Below are 14,057 nucleotides of genomic sequence, written 5' to 3' on the forward strand. Positions count from 1 at the left end.
AGTCAAATATCAATAACCTCAAAATGCGAGTGTTTGTTCAGTGGAAATATTAGAGTAATTCGTCTCATGACAGTGTGCTACCAGAGGGTGGCGCTCTCTACTAAGAAACAGTCTCTCATCAGAGGTCCATCAGCAGCGCTCAGCTCTGATGCAGCCATGATAAATGCAATGTCCTTTACAGTGAAGTGAGCTGTGCTTCTCCAATATTGATCAAGGCCAAAAAAGAGGAATGAATCAAAGAAATTCAGAGTATTTTCTGAGGGCACATTAATGCTGCCTTACACTCAGCGTTAACTGGACACTTAAACCTTCCCAGTCTCTTCTCCAGGGCATTTGAGTTGTGGTTGCATTTGTATAATTGCTTTTGTGTAAGAGTGAGCAAAACTTTTAAACCAGAACAGTTACTCCAAACAGTGAAACAACTTTGCTGAAATGTAGGTGTGCTGACATTCCCTTTAAAACATCCAGAGGAGCTGGCTTACATGTTAGAAAATGATATGCAGCCCATACTGAAAAGAACCTGGACTTTGATTATCTATACTGTCTGTACTGCCCACCACCACCATCAATGCTTAAAATTCCTCAAAGCTGGAGATTAAAACATGTATGATGAGTATGTCAAAGCATTTATCTCTTTTTTATTAAGTGAGGCTTTGGAAGAGTTATGATGAACCATAGATCAGAAAAAATAATAGTAAAATAATAATTTTAAAAAAAGACAGGAGAGTTTTTCTGAAATAATAGAAGTTCATTCAGCCTCAGTTATAATTAGTGAGCTTAGAGATTTTAGCTTTTCTGACAGCCCCCTCTCTCCTGTCACATTTTCAGCTAAAACTAATGCATATCATTACATTTCCCCATAGAAAGGACCTACTAAGTGCTACTAAGTGCTACTGAAATGTACTTGTGACTATGATGTTAGGATCTGCAATGCAATGAACGTTGTTTACCTCAGGTGGATATGACGTCACGGATTTGGAAGATCAAAACAACAACATCCAAATCAGCGATTCTTCCTTTTTTTTTCCTCCTTCTTTTCACAGCGTGTTAAAATCTAATAAGAACATTAAGCAAGGAGCTCGTGCCTTTTCCTGCGAGAAAGACTGGCAGGCAGCGAGTGTGAAACTCCACATTTCGCTTTATTTCGACGCCCTCGGTAAGATTATCTTTTAAGTTACTTAGTTAGTTCCCCCCCTCCACCTCCCGGGCGGAGTAATATTCACTGTTTACTGTGTGATTTGTTGTTGCACGCATTCTCGGTACACAAGCTCGCGTGCACGGCTTCGTTATCTCATACTAGCGAATCGGTACCCTCCGCGTGCGCCCTGTTAGCTGCTGTAAAGCGTTTTTTTCCGTTCTGGTAAGTTTCACTACTATTCTAATGTTAACGTTAGCTTTGCTGTTTCGTGTCTAGATACCTGCTGCGGCTGCTGCAGCTGCACTCGGATACTCGCACCGAGTTTGTCTCGGTTTTGTCTTGCTGTTTGCCGAATTGTTACAAATAGCGAAATAAATATACACCTGTATTATTATAACGTAGGGCGATAGGTAGCGCCGTTTTAATGCAGCTGTACCGAGCGGCTTTTACAAGAATATCTTTACGACTCTATATTTACCCTCTGCTTTTTTGTTCTTTTTCTTTTTTGGGAAAAGTTGGGTTTCTAACTTAGTTGAGGCTACTCGTGAGACCCCGGGGGGAAATGCACCTCTCGTCCAAAAAGTATTTTCAAAATGAATGCTACATGTTTATAACGTGCTGCTTAGCAATGGCCGCTAACAGACCGTAATTACTACGCTACATATTAAGGATGCGCTGTAAAAGTTGTTTTTTTTGTTAAACTTTACACGGTGAAGGGGAAGTTTTGAGTGCCGTGATTTCTTTGGAGTGAAACCAGGGATGGAGCTTTTCCCCCACGTGTTAGCTGTGCTCCAAACTCAGAAAGACCGGAGGAAGTCAGAAGTGTAGCAAGCCCTCAACTTTGAAAGTTATCATTACTTTTATTTAGCTGTCCATCAGTTGCGTTATTCAAGCGTGTTCTTTCGGTGTGGCTTCCCTGCTCAGCGGTAAGGCTGTGTACCCAACACAAGTAAAAGCGGATATTCATTTCGTAACGTTTCATTAACACAAAGGAATTACGGAGTTAATTCCTAATTATGGCTGTGGTAACGTAAAATAGCGCTTTGAAAGTGTTAAACGTTATATATTTCAACTTTTATAGTGGTTTGCACAGGATGTGAGACAATGGTTGTGTTGAATAAGATGTGCTGTGGGTTACAGTTGAACATTTTCATAAATGTAAATTGGCTGGAGCTGCGATCACTGTACGGAAAATGGAGATTGTTTTGTTTGTTAATTTAATATTTGCAGATCAAGTTGTTGCAATAGTGTAGTTAAACTTTTTTTTAAACTAATAGACAGTAACATTATTATTTGTGCAAAGGAATGTTGTACAGCACAGTAGCATTTAAGCTCACCTATTGCAAACACGTTAAAACATTTTCTTAAAATTATTTTAAAGTGTATTTTTAAAAGGGGTCTTACAGGCAAATAAGCACTATTTACAAATACAGTGGATAACTAATAAACAAATTATCTGATACACTCAGACTGTATTAATTTTTAATATTAGGCAGAATTAAAATAGTGCCAAAAATTATTATAGTTTTTTTTAATAACTAAAGTAAATAAATATAAATAAATAAAGTCTTGCCCTAATGTTTCATACAGTAAGATTGCAGCTGACAACTAAAATCTGAAATTTTACAAAAGGGAAACTGCAGCTTTAACAACTATTGCTGGCAGTGCTCCCTCCTTCTTGGTCTTTGGATTAGTCATTGTCTGAGGGGAAAAAAACACTTTTTTGTAGGAGAAGTAAAGTAAACAGCCTCCAACAAGCGAACCTTGACAACCCAGATTAAGGAAAACATTGGAGATCAAACAGTGCTGCTGCTGGGCTGTTGTCATGAGCTGCCTGAGAGAGAGCTGCAGACTATTTGAACAGGCACTGGGGTTTGTGTGCTCACTTATGCAGAAATGGACCTTCGCAAATGCTGACCCAGGTTTCCCAAAAAAAAGAAGAAAAAAGGAAAAACTCAGGATGAACTTTCTTTGCAACTTTTCCAGGGCCTGCTGTTTGACACGGCTATTACATACAGACGTTCAACCTTCTGCTGTTTCTGATGGGAACGACCTAAGTGTGTCCCCCACGCCTCCGTCTACAAATGAGAAAGACTGTACTTTCCTGCTCCGTACTGAAACTGAATAAATTGAGCTGGCGAGGGGGATTTTAAAAAAATAGCTTGAAATTTGAGGAAGAGCAGCTGTATGCATTGTAATGACGCAAGATGCTTAACACACCAATCTGTGATTTTGTATAATTTAGAAAGCCCTTGTTACTAGTTTGGCCTCTTCAGGCTTGGGTAAGGCTCTTCTTTGTAGAGAGCCGAGGTTCAACTGGTAAGAAAGTAATCAGTCACTCATGCATTCAGTGCGAGGACTCCCATCCCTGAGTGGAGCGGCCCTCTCTTTCATCTGACGGCTCAGTATTTGTGAACACACATTGAAATACCCTGTGCTGGGTACAGAGGGGCTGTAAACTGACTGTGCACCCGAGCTCGCAGCTGAATGATAAGGAGAGTTATTTTCGGGTCCAGTGTGGGAATAAGGTTCTGCTTTCACTATATTGTTTCCTTCAGATTTATTTGCCTGCTTCACCCCTCATTTGATTGCAGATTACAAGACGCCCTCAAAACCAGTTGCTCGAAACCTTTTTTTTTCTTCCACAAACCAAGACAAGTGACAGATGAATAAAAGGGAATTTTCTGGTAAATGAATTTGTCGTGTGATTTTTGCATGTTTGATTCACACGACACAAAAGGGGGAGAAGAGTACCGGCAATATGAATATGAGTGTAGCATGCTCATTAATGCCGTGTTACATGAATGGATAACAAAGGAAAGCAGAACAATATTTCCAGGGTAAAGGTTAGTGTGTCCCGGCCCCTGTGGCGCGGCCCCTGGCAGACTGTTCTCTGTGACAGCAAAGGCGATTGGTCAGAGAGTGGACAGCTTCAGGTGAGCTCTGCGCAGCTCCTCGGTCTCTATGGAGACTGCCAAAACGCTCAGGATGGCTATTAACTTGGGCAGCCATTAATTACTGTCTTCTACTGTCATCTGTCCTTAATAAAGGCAGGGATGCTGACAAAAAAATGTCATCCGCCTGCATGGGAGGAGAGAGAGCATGCAATTACAATCAATTAACTTGAGTTACAAAATGAATTTACTACTGGTGTTGTGTTTTAGGAATACAGTGCAACATTGGAGCACAGCCTGTTTATTGCTGGGAAATAAATTATGCTTGAGCTGTTTAAATATATAAGAATATTTACTTTATCCTCTATGGTGTTTTTACATTGGATTTCAAAATAAAATGTATTTATTTTAATCACATAAGAGAAAGCAAACAGGAACAAACAATTTAAGAGAAGGGACACTGGTGTTTTTAGGAGTGCAGCGGAACCCATCCACATCTATATATTTTTAGTAAATAATCAAAATATTCCAAATTTAGCTAGTTATAAATAAGTGAATAGACAGTGTTATGAATTGTTGCTGGTAGACTTATACGAATATCCAAACAGTTTAATATGATAATTGTGCTCTTATTCCTACGAGTCCATGTTTTTCTCTCGAGCTACAATGCAGTAGCTTAAAAATCAGAATTTCCTCTGTAATACAACACCACAGAAGGTTTGGGGAAGGATGCAGGTAAGCTACAAACATTTTGGTCCAGACATGAGGGGCTCAGGCATATGCTGCAAGCTGTGCTCAGCTGCCAGGCTGAACCTCAGCACCTGTTTCTATCAGCTGTCCAGTCTGTGTGTGTGTTTATGATGTTGCACGGTTGGGCTGATAATATCATTTTTTAGGGATTTTTCTCCAAAATGTATTGATAATCATTCACACAGATTAACTCACATTTTCGGCTGAATTTAATCAGGCTTTTTTTTGTGTCAATGAACCGTATTTCTGCAACATCCCGGTTTGTTTTGCTCACAGATTCACTCACACATTACTCAGAAGCTGTGACCTGAACATCAGTGTAACATTATGATAGAAATATGTTTATTATTAATATTTGCCAGTGTAATAACAACATAATAGCGTATTTGTTTTATACACTACCTAAAGATGTACCACATATGTGTGTGTTTTGAGTGTATATAGGTTGTTTACTGACCCCCTAGATAATAACGTGCTGTTCTGTTTGTCATTCCAGGACAACATGGACAGGAAGTGAAGCCAGCTCTGAGAATAATCTAAAGCCACTTGTGACAGTTTGTGACATCAGAACTGTAAGTGGTTCCCAACTCTGTTAAAACTTCCATAGTTTATGTAGACACTGACTTATGTTTGAAGCCTCTCTCTGTGTGTGATTTGTCTCGCAGATAAGTATTTTTTCCTTACAGTGTGAAGTGATGTAGACACTAACGTTTGTTGCTTTGCTTGTCACTGCAGAAAAAAAGATAAAACCGTAATCACAGATGAACTAATTTAATGTTTGGATAGAATATCAGGAAAATCCTGACGTCAAAACCTGACTCAACCATCAATGACAGCAATATGATCTAAGTTACTATGCCATATATCAGCAGCAGTGAATCAGGTGCAAGCAGAGAGCTAAAGTAGCATCGAAGAAGCTAACAGGAAAATCTCAGCAGTTTGGGGGGTTTTCACGCTAGTTATGTCAATAGATTTCATGGCTATGTTTGCCAAAATTTGAAGATAACCTGCAAACTGTGGTCAACTGAAAAACTGCAGTGATGCTTTCTTTCTCTTGGTCTCTCTCAGTGTTTTTATGTTTTGTGTTTACTGCACTTGTGGTAACATTAAGTGTTGTTGCCAGCTCTTTTAATATTTTTCACTTCATTCGTATCCTCTCTCCACTCCATGTAAACGTGTGTGTGTGTGTGTGTGAGGAACAGTAAAATAAAGTGCACTCAGACTGAGTGGAGGAAAGGTGAAACTACACTACTATACATGACCGTAAATAACAGCTGCCTACACTGAAGTGAGATTAAACTAGTGCAAATGAATTCGATGATTAAGATGAATACGATTTCTAAACTTTGTATTTGTTTTTTTCTCTTTAAAGTCGGTAAAATTGATGTATTTATTTGTTACTTTTTATTTTACCAGGTTTGGAAAGCAGTGTCTGAGTCAAGACCAATGTTGTCTTATACAGTCCCACTCTGTTTCTCACAGTGAGGAATGCATCTTATTTACACCTAACCACCAACGGTGTTAAATTAGGACATGGTATAATGGAAAAAAAGGTGATTGGGTGCATCCCTAATGGTTACTGTTGAGATAAAAGGGTCAGCTGTGTTGTAATTCCAGAGCTCATATGATGCAGGGTGTTAAAAAGTCAGCCTGTTTCACTGGTGTAGGAATTGTGATATTTATCTAACGTAGACGTGACTCAATACAATGTGAAAAATCATAATCCAAAAATTGTAATAAAAAAAGGCAAAAAAAAATGTTTTCAATATGTCAGTGGCAACTTGTGTGGTTTAGTATCTTTAAGCTGACTTCACTAGAATCCGTTTTCTAGTTGAGCCGTGTGGTTAGATCTGCGATGTAGTTTGTCTGTTCGTGAAGAGTTTGATTCTTGTGTTGCCACGCTGTAATTTTCACTTTTTATCTTTGGTGGCTTTTCATGCTATGGCACAGATTTCTCTGTTCATGCAGAAGAAAAGGAGACTTTACTTGAATCGCACTGTGTAAATCTTAAAACCTATCCAAAGCTGGATCTCTAGCACTTCAAAATAAAAGCTTTCAGGGCTTGCTTGTAGATTAGATCAATACTATGGTATGTGGGAATAAGAGTAGCAAAACTGACATTTATTGATAGGAAAATGTCACAGACTACTATTTAAGCCTCTGTAAGTATAGTAGGGATATGAAAAAATAAAATAATAAAAATATAAAATGAGGTTGCAGGAGAAATTTTTTTAGGGCCTCATCTTTGACTTCTTTGCTGTGTTTTCACTTGCCAGTCCAAGCATAATAAGAAACATAACATGGCAGAGCCTGCTCTTCCATCATCATTGCTGGGTGGAAAGTTGGTGTGCTTTGATCATGTCTTTTGGGCGCATCACTCCGGCTTAGCCTGCTGCTCGCTATGTGATAAGCCATCAGAGTACTCAGATCTGAGCCGGCAGCTCCGTGGGCTTGAGGAGAGACAGGAGAGAGTAATGGAGATGAGGAAAGAGCAGCAATGCAAATTTTGTTGACAGACTGTTGCTGCAGCTGTTCTCCTTGCCTTTGAATTCGACAATGTTACTGTCCCACTTCACTCATCTGTGAAGAAAAGGCCACATTTCATTTTTAAGTCCATTCTCAGTCAACAGCACCATCACAAGCTGTATTTTTTCACCCTGTTTGTAATTAAAAATACCTTTAATTAGAGTCTCATACTAGTTGTAAACACGTGTGATTTAATTATTTCACAAACTGCTATGCTCAGATGTACTGTAAGTGCAGTTAACAGATACAAGTTCACTTTGATGTTGAATGCTACCCCTTTCTCTCTGCTTTCCTCTGTTTCTGCATAAAACATCATTTTGTACCCCCATTATGAAACGGCGCTCCTAATTGACGGGTTGTTGCTTGTTTATTTGATATATATTTACCAGCTGGGAGGTAATTGGGAAGCAGTAATTACCCAAGATGCAGTGCAGCGCTTAAGCAAAGGTGCTACCTTGCTGATGAGTCTGGAGCACAGATGAAAGTATGCAGGTTACTATTATCATCCTAGCAAGCTGTTTAAACACTTGACAGCTGAGAGCAGAGATGGCTAATTGGGCCTGTGTCCCTTATACAGCCTCATTGTTTACTATGATGATGTACAGTGTGAGATCAAACACACGATACTTTCATCTTTTTTTGTACAATTGTTAATGGCATACCTTAGGAGATAATAGCGACAATAAAAGGCCAGTGGACGTAAGGGCCTTATGGATCCATAGTCCATCGGGATGATGTAGCTCTCTCACTGATAATGGCCTTGTTAACTGAGATTCATTACTTCTTCATTCAGAGTCCCCTGGATATTGAGGAAGAGTGTTCTCAAACTATTGTTTTTGCTTCGGTGAAGTCATTCTGATGTGGTTTTGTGAGCTATTCATGGAAAGCGGTGACGGTATCTTCCCTGACTCCTGATGATTCAGTTGACCTGAGACTGGGGCGGCGCGGGTGGTATTTGACTTTTCTTTTGCTACTCAATTCCACTTTCACACCGAGTCTCGCTTTCTCTCTCTGTCAAACACACAGACTTTCTTTCAGTCTCCAGTTCACTCCCTCTGACAGTTCGAAACTCTCACCTTGTTTGTGTGCAGGCTGCTGTTGTTTGGTAGCCCGCTCTCCCAGTAGATCCTCAGATGTTGTTGTTGTTTGCCTGTATTGGTTGGAGTGTGTGACTTGCATTTGCCTGGCCTCCTTGGAGGGAGTTTGTTTTTGTTCTCAGTGTTGTAAACAGGGTGGGGCTCCATTCCCAAACCACTCAGTTGGAGATGGTTATTTTCACAGGAGTTATTTCTTTAATCATTTTGGTCAATAGATTAGCCAGGGCTGGAATTATGTGTTGAAGCAGATAATGTGGATAGCCATTTGCTGCATGTGCTGACTAGATAAACACTGTTGTTTTTGTGATTAAAGTAGTTTTGTTGATATCGCTAACTTTGGTAGTACTGGATGATATTTTTTTATGCATCATTCCTTTTTTTTTTTTGTAAACAAAGCAAAGTTACACAAAGTTACATTTTACCACAGTATAGTGTCTTCAGATGATACTGTCACAAATGAATTTAGACAAATTGAATGAAGTCTACACCCAGTTTTTTAAAATAACGTTAATTGTAATAAAATAATTTACATTTAAATGACTAACATATGAATAGCAAGATAATAGTGAAAAATTTAAAAGGAGATTGTGGGAAAACAGTGTATAATTTCCTATTTAATATTTCCATTGTGTGCGACAGTATTTGCCAGTTTCAAGTAGTTACTCGTTTTTTTTAATGTTTTTTTTAAACCAGAAAAAAGATTTACGTTATTTTCAGCTGTTGTTTCATTGAGGGTTTTTTCAATAATATTTTAAATACCAAAAAGCCACAATGAACTCAAGTCCCAGCCACGTCCACAAAGCAATTATTATTAATTTCATTGTAACCAATTGGCGAAACATGTCTGAGTTTGGCGTTTCTTCAAAATGCAAGTTTGCAATTTACACAAAGTTGCTGAATTGCGGCGGGAAACAAAAAACCAGACGTTGACACTCCTACAGCCACAGTTGTTTTGAAATAATTTTAGTCTCATATTTGACTTGTTCTAGACTCCCAGTCTGTATAATATTTCCGGGTTTGTGTTTATCAGGTGTAAAGTTGAGATCCACAGAGATCCTTGTCAGGTATGATACATTTGTGGCTTTCACAGAGCGGCTCAGCATCAGAGGTTGCAAACGTGTGTAAAGTCCCTTTTCGATGGGAGGCGGCAACCGCAGTGGCTGTCGGTTATCCTGCAAAAAGTAATCAAATGGCAGCAAACAAAGCAGTGCACTAACAACCTGTAATAGCGTTACACACGGCAAGTGGCACAGTAAAATGGAACGGAGGTGAACTTGGTCAAATCTGTACCCTGAAATCTGAATGCAGTGCTTTGTCACCCTGCAGTGTCAATACTGCACAGTTACTATCAGAGTTGTTAATCCTGAGACGAATGCTACAGTACTGTTATATCATCATGTAAGTCTAAACATTTCGTTGATTTGTTTAGTATGTGGGGGTGACACTAATAGCGTTTCATGAAATTGGTGTCATGAAATTAGCTGTTGATCTATTCATATGCTTGTTTTATTTCCAGTTTGTTCAGGTATATAATTTATGGAACAGAGCTCTCTTAATAAAATTAAACAAAATATAGTATTGTAGTTTAAATAATGTACTTTTATTGTATCTTCAGTGCTGTCTGAATCGTGTAGAAGGTGCTGTAGCAGCATTTCAACGGCAGTATTTCTCTGTTTCCTAAGACCAGTCGGCTTTCTCTCTTGACAGTAAGCGTGCACGTGCACATTGTGCTCAGGTGACATAACAGCACGCTAGAACAACAGGCACATAGCTTATTTGTAAAACGTGACCTGTGAACAAAATGAGTGTTTACGGTGGCAAGAAAAAGACAGCAGCAAAAAGTAGTTGTAAAAAAAAGGCAGACCTTAGCGATCAGCTTCTGTACAAGATTTACATAAGCTCTTAAATATCTCTCATAAATGTGCAATTGCAGTTGATGTGAATGGGGACTTGGGTAATGCAGCTGGTCTAAAAAAAGATGGAGACAGAACAAGAGAATGAGTGGGTGAGTCACAGAGAGAAACTAAACTAGAACTGAAACCTATTTGTTGCTTATTTTGTTCCAGGTAGTAGAGTTAAAAGCATGAGAAAAAGTCTAATTGTGTACTTAAGGAGTGATGTGAACAGCACGTCACTTTCAGGTCGCAGCCTCTGCAAAAAGTGACGCTGGGAACGCCAAAGGCTGACTTTGTGTTTATAGTGACTTATGTACCGGTCAAGCTTACAACACATTGAAACAGTGTGCATAAAAAAAGCAACCAAATTCTTTTCCCATGCCAGGTTTCCTACCAGACAAACAAACAAAAACAAAACACACACACACGTATGTATTATTCATTTCACTGTATATACCTTTAATACTTTTGATAGAATCACTGAACGTATTTGGATAATTTCCTTAACTTTGGACTCGAGGCTGTAAATGACTGAATTTTGGAATTCAGAAACCAAAAGTCGAGGCCTCTCGAAACTAATGCCTCGTCATAACTCAAGAAGTCATATGCTGAGAATTTCACACAGAGTTTTTAACTTGAATTGATGTCCTTTCAACTTCCCGTTCTGCAAAAACACTTTCTGGCAACTTTTTTTTCAACAGGAATAGAAGGGGGAATTGTAACCATAATTCACATCTGTTGTGCTACTAAAACCACCTACACAAGGTGGGCTTGTGATTGGTTTTGTTTCTCTATTTATTTGTTTTTCTATTTTTAGCGTGATTACTCAAAAGGCTATGGATTAGAGCTGGGCGATAGAACGATAACGATATGTATCGCGATATAACTTTTACTCGATAGAGAAATTAAGCTATCGCGATAGACCTCGCCGCTCTTGTCCTCTTAAAAAAAAAAAAAAAAGATCAGCCAATCCAAATTAAGTAGCGCAGAGCCGAACCAATCACAGCCGCAGCGTCACGTCGCGTGACTTGTAACGTACAGCACAAGTGCCAAGCCGCACGTGTGTTTGTTTGGGAAGCAGCCAGCGGGTAATGGAGGAAATGAGTGTGCCGACTAGAAAAATCAACCGAGCGTGACCGAAGAGAAAACAGATGATGGTTCCAACGCCGGAGAGATTGTCGAACGGAAGAGCCATAGAAGTTCCGTAGTGTGAAGGTATTTCGGCTATTTCAAGTCTGACAAAAAACAGAGTAGCGTGCACTGTAAATTGTGCCGAAAGCAAGTCTGGAAATACAATAAACTGGTGCATGCGTCACACTGTGCGCCACGTTATTGTTTCGGTGAAATGAATTTCTACAATACTGTTAATTCTACTCTCTGCAGTGTTTAAATGCTTACATATACACACAGTTACTGTCCGTCCACACATACGACTCGGTTCTGCTTCTATGCCCCAGCTTTGTTTACTTTTTCCCACCGAGGCTTCTAGACTTCTGATTGGCCAACATTTCTGCACGGTTAGGAATCTAGCGCTACCTGCTGCTTTGGCATGTTCATAGCAGCGTTTTCCTTCATTTCTGCCTTTATGTGTAGACGGGATTATTTTTTAAAACGGAAACGGAAAATCTCCGTTTTCAAAAATACCCGTGTACGTGTGGACGTAGCCTCAGTCTCTGACTGGAAGCGCTAATTCGTCATTCGGCTTTTGTCAGACTAAAGTAACTGTTAAAACTGTTTGAAAAGCTAAGCTATACAACAAGGAGAGATTGAGAATTTCCTTTTAGTTCTCAGTTTATTTGATATTGACAAAAGTTAGTCAGTTTTGTCTGTTCTTCTGTAACACAAACTAAGATTTATTTTTAGAATTAATATTTTGTTTTTAAGTGGAATTGACAATTTAGTCTGTTTCGTTTGTTCTATTTTGAAACTTAAACGCTTTAGCGGCTGCCTTTTGTGTAGTTTGCAATATTTGCCTTTATTTATCTGAAAAAGTCTCATGTTCCTTAAGTACATCTACCCTGTTGAACTTATTATGGGAAATAAATATTTAAATAAAAACAAGCTGCTGATTTCATTTCATACTTTTTGAAACACTCGTCAAATCGAAATTAGAAAAGTAGGTGAAAATCATCTACATGTACTCTAGAAAATATTATAAAGGAATTCTAGATATTCTTTTGGGTCCAGGGTCTCACACAAGTCGTGCTTTTCTACAGTGTGTGAGAACTGACTAAAAGTCCAGACATTGTGAAATGTAAGACTAATAAGAGCGATACTGGCAAAAGACATCAAAGTACATTCAGTGTCATGCTCCATGGTTGCTTTCCCTCTAGCTCACGGCTGGTACAATTTACATTTTATAGTTTACAGCCTTTTGTCTAAAAATTTCTGCACCTGTTGTAAATGCTATAAATGTAACTTAAGCAATTAGCTGTTTTGAGTTATTGGATATTTTTCTGAAAGCCTTTTCATGTTGTGCATAAGGGGTGCATGATGTACAAGGTTTTAATGTGTTGACCGATCAATTTCTCACACTGAAAACAACTCATAGTGAGAAATGAGTAAATCAATCTTTTCATATCCTGCTACAGAGAGGAGCCGGGCCAGGCTTTTGAGTGCATTTCTGTGTACTTTATATGCAATTGTATGCCGAGATTGAAGGGCTAATTCAAAGAATTTTAATCACTCTGACAAACCCTCTTGCAGTGTCATCTTTTTTGCAAATGCCCTATAAAATGAATAGATGAGCAGTCTCTTTTTAGAGCATAATGGCTGCATTAGAATATGAGATGGATAGTAGATGAAAATTCTGAATCCTACATCTACGCTTTCTCTTTCACTCAGTCACTCTGATCTCTTTTATCAATAGTGATCCTGTTTAAAAGACCTTCCAGGGCACAGTGAAGTGTTTAGTTCAACCTCACATAGACAGAGCAATGGAAAAAGCAGAGGTGAGAACAATTTGAGCAATAAATTTTAGAATCACTGATGCAGGATTGACTGTTTCAGTACAGGATTAGCTAATGCATGATTTCATGCTCTAGAAGCAATAATAGATTTGTTTTGTTTTTGCCTTCAAATCCCTCCACCTTCATTGATTGCAACGCCACACCCTCCTACCAGTGACCATCATAGTGACAGCTTTTTTTCCACCAAGTGAGATCATGCCATTGGAGACTGTGAGTTGTTCTCATCAGGGTCAACCACATAATGCCAGTCAATATGTAAACAATGGTGGAGACAGTTTCTCATAGTCTAACTGACATTTTCTTGGCTGATGATTCATCTGAAGATGTCATCTCACAAAGTGTTTTCAGGGTGCTCTGTACTTAGAGAATGAATATTTCACTCCGTGATCTCTGTTCACCGCATTCACTGCCATATGCAGCGTATGTTAGTATCACAGGCTGTTCACGGCAATTGAATTCTTGTCTGGACTCTGGTCCACTGTATTCCTGACATCAGAACAGAAGTTCTTGTCTAAACAAACTATTATTGCTGACAGAATGGACCTATTTATTTTTATTTTTCATTTTTACTGTAAACTTTCCAGTCCCTAAAACACAAGCAAAACCCCTGAAGAAATGGAGTGAACATCAGAAGTGGCTCTGATCATGTCCAAACAAACCCTGAATCTCTAAAGATAACAGATAAAACGTTGTTTAATTTGTTCTCCACTGCTTTTTAAATACGATATTTCCTTCTCTAATTGGTGATATGCACAGATTTGAGCATTTAATTGCAATAGATGCACTAT

At 38.8% G+C, this 14,057-nt stretch overlaps 1 protein-coding gene across 8 annotated transcripts in view; it reads left to right on the plus strand.

Moving 5' to 3' along the window:
- The first annotated feature begins 1,018 nt into the window (after positions 1–1,018).
- Positions 1,019–14,057, plus strand: part of foxp1b (forkhead box P1b) — a 155,970-nt gene continuing 142,931 nt past the window's right edge. For 6 of the 8 annotated variants that reach the window (XM_085273069.1, XM_085273055.1, XM_085273064.1 and 3 more), the window contains exons 1-2: positions 1,232–1,360; positions 5,279–5,354. The gene's annotated coding sequence lies outside the window, so the exon portion shown is untranslated. Of the gene's footprint in view, positions 1,157–1,231; positions 1,361–1,510; positions 2,065–5,278; positions 5,355–14,057 lie in introns of those variants that run through there. The other 2 variants (XM_085273056.1, XM_085273058.1) reach the window with 2 other exon arrangements.

The sequence above is a fragment of the Mchenga conophoros genome, linkage group LG5 (genome assembly GCF_057382185.1).
Source record: "Mchenga conophoros isolate Kocher_MC1m ecotype Shallow Benthic linkage group LG5, M_conophoros_male_GT1.1, whole genome shotgun sequence".
Classification (NCBI taxonomy): domain Eukaryota; kingdom Metazoa; phylum Chordata; class Actinopteri; order Cichliformes; family Cichlidae; genus Mchenga; species Mchenga conophoros.